Source organism: Spinacia oleracea, chromosome 1 (genome assembly GCF_020520425.1).
Source record: "Spinacia oleracea cultivar Varoflay chromosome 1, BTI_SOV_V1, whole genome shotgun sequence".
Classification (NCBI taxonomy): domain Eukaryota; kingdom Viridiplantae; phylum Streptophyta; class Magnoliopsida; order Caryophyllales; family Amaranthaceae; genus Spinacia; species Spinacia oleracea.
In genome coordinates this window covers 74,193,983-74,196,631 of record NC_079487.1, presented here as the reverse complement: position 1 = coordinate 74,196,631, position 2,649 = coordinate 74,193,983, and the positions used below count along the sequence as shown (strand labels likewise).

At 39.5% G+C, this 2,649-nt stretch overlaps 1 pseudogene; it reads left to right on the top strand.

The window, feature by feature from the left end:
• Positions 1-1,027: 1,027 nt before the first annotated feature.
• Positions 1,028-1,127, top strand: LOC130466603 (uncharacterized; annotated as a pseudogene).
• Positions 1,128-2,649: the final 1,522 nt, after the last annotated feature.

Sequence of the window (2,649 nt, the reverse complement as noted above, 5' to 3'; positions counted from 1 at the left end):
ATTCGTTTATTTTATAGGAGATGCGTTGTCAAGTGGAGATTTACGCTTTCATCATCGAACCTTTCCCTTGCGGGAATGGGGACAAAAGTAGGTGTCTACACTAGCAGACACCTCAGAATCAACCTCAACGGGCATAGAAGGACCATCATAACCCCTACCACTCCTCAATGTAATAGCATTTGCAGTTTCCCTATTTACAGGATGTGAAGGAAGTTGGCCGGGGGACCTCCCTGCAATAGTAGTAACCATCTGTGCCAACTGTGTATCAATGATCATGTTGTGAGCAGTAAGAGCATCGATTTTTTCATCCTTTTCACTTAGAGATTTTTGCATTTGTAGCATCATGTTTCTCATCTCTACTAGCATAAGGTCAGACAGTGTGGTTTGAGGTTGTGGTGGTGGAGGTGATGTGTGTTGTCTAGGGAACCCAGGTGGTCCACTAAACTGTTGGTTGTAGTTGTTCCGTGGTTGGTAGGATTGCTGTTGTGGGGGTTGGTATGGTTGTTGTGGTGGTGGATGTTGGATTTGATGAGGGTTCTGGATATTGTTGCTCCTGTAGGATAGTAGAGGGTTATTTTTGTAGCCCTCATTGTAAGAGTTGGAGAATGGGTTATTTTGTTTGTAGGACTGGAATGCGTTACATTGTTCAATAGAGCTCCTACATTCCTGTGCATAATGACCAGACATTCCACTTTCACACACATGAGCAGATTGGGCACTCATTGCAGCTACATTAACAAGTTGGGCAGATTGAGCATTTGCTGCTTGCATATTATCAAACTTATAATGTAAAGCAGTCAATTGGGCAGTTAATTGTTCTATGGAATTCAAATCATGCTTACCACCCTTGTTAGCTAGGCCTCTAGGATTCCCATACTGGGCATTATGAATTGCCATCTCCTCAACCACCTCCATGGCTCTAGATACCTCAAGTTGCATGAATCTCCCCAATGCAGCTGAATCCAAAATAAGTCTAGACTCATTACCCAGACCATTATAAAACTGCTGAATCAAAAACCAGTCATCTAAACCATGGTGCGGGAACTCTCTCTGCAAGTCCTTGAATCTCTCCCAGACCTCGAACAAACTCTCATATGCTTGTTGAGAAATAGAAATTATCTGACCCCTCAGACGAGCTGTCTTCTCGTGTGGGAAATATTTAACATAGAATGCAAGGGCCAAGGACTCCCAATTAGTGATTTTCATAGTCGCCCGATTCAACCCGTGGATCCACAACTTTGCTTTCCCACTCAGAGAGAACGGGAAAACTATCTCAATAATCTGCTCCGGAGTCAATCCCTTTTGCTTGATGGTGGAATAGTATTGGATGAAGGACTGAATGTGAAGATTCGGATCTTCACCTGGTTCCCCACCGTACTGGCGTCTCTCAATCATGTTAATCAATGCAGGCTCAATCTTGAAGGTCTCAGCTGCAATAGAAGGCATGATTGCCTTTGGTAGCACAGACAGACTTGGTTTAGAATAGTCTGTAAGCCGTGGGGCAGGTGGCGGTGGAGTTTCGTCACCCATCTCTATCTCTGAAACTGAATCTGTATCTGAAGGAAAAAGATCGCCAATATTATGATTAGAATCAGAGTAATTTCCACACTGTGAAATGAAAGTTCTTCGTCTACGAAAGGTTCTTTTGGGTTCAGGATCGAACGGAGTAAGATTACTAGTACCTACGTACCTGGGCATAGACAAAGAAACTACAAAAACAATGTGAGATCCGGTCTCAAGGAACGTGAGTTCCTTGAGTAGTAACAAACAATAATCTAGAATAAACAATCAACAACAGAAAATAAAACCGTTTCCCCGGCAACGGCGCCAAAATTTGATAGGCTAAAGTCGTATCACCTAATAAAAAATAACCTAAATTCACTAGCTAGGTAGCAAAGGGAAGTCAGGATCGAATCCACAGGGAAACAATGTTCTTTCTATTACTAATTAACTAATCTAGACTATTGGTATCAAAAGGGGTTGAATTGGTTTGTAGATTAAACTAAGGTAATAATTAAAATAGAAAATATCAATGATAAAGGAATCTAGGGAAGCGGTTCACCACAAATGAAGACCGGGATTAGACAACGGACAACAACAATCAATTAACAATCATAACTAGGAAAACATGCATCTCTCGAATCTTATGAATTCCTTAGGCAATTATAACTAGCAGGCTCTCGCTATGTACTAATTACAATTCCTATCTAATAGCCACAGACCAAAAACATCAGATTTATACCTCTCGACGCATAATCTAAGGTTAATCAAACTCAAATCAAATTAGTCCGGCCGAACAGAATTGACGAGCAATAATAATAAGCTATAGAAATTACAATTAAATAATCAACTAATCATGCCCACAATTAATCCCAATCATGCATTCATGGATCCCCTAAACCCTAGAAAATAGACTACTCACTCATGATAACAAATAACAAAGCAAGCATATTAATTGAAAGCATAATTAAAACAAAGTAATAAACCAAAGTAAGAAAATAATACCTAAATGAAGAACAATGGAAATTGAAAGCTTGATTTTTTTATAGAAATTGAATCTAAGTGTTGGAACAAATTTGAGAGAATAATAAACTAAGGAAAATAATCTAAGTCTACAATACTAGAAATTAAGGTGTCTCTAAAAATAAC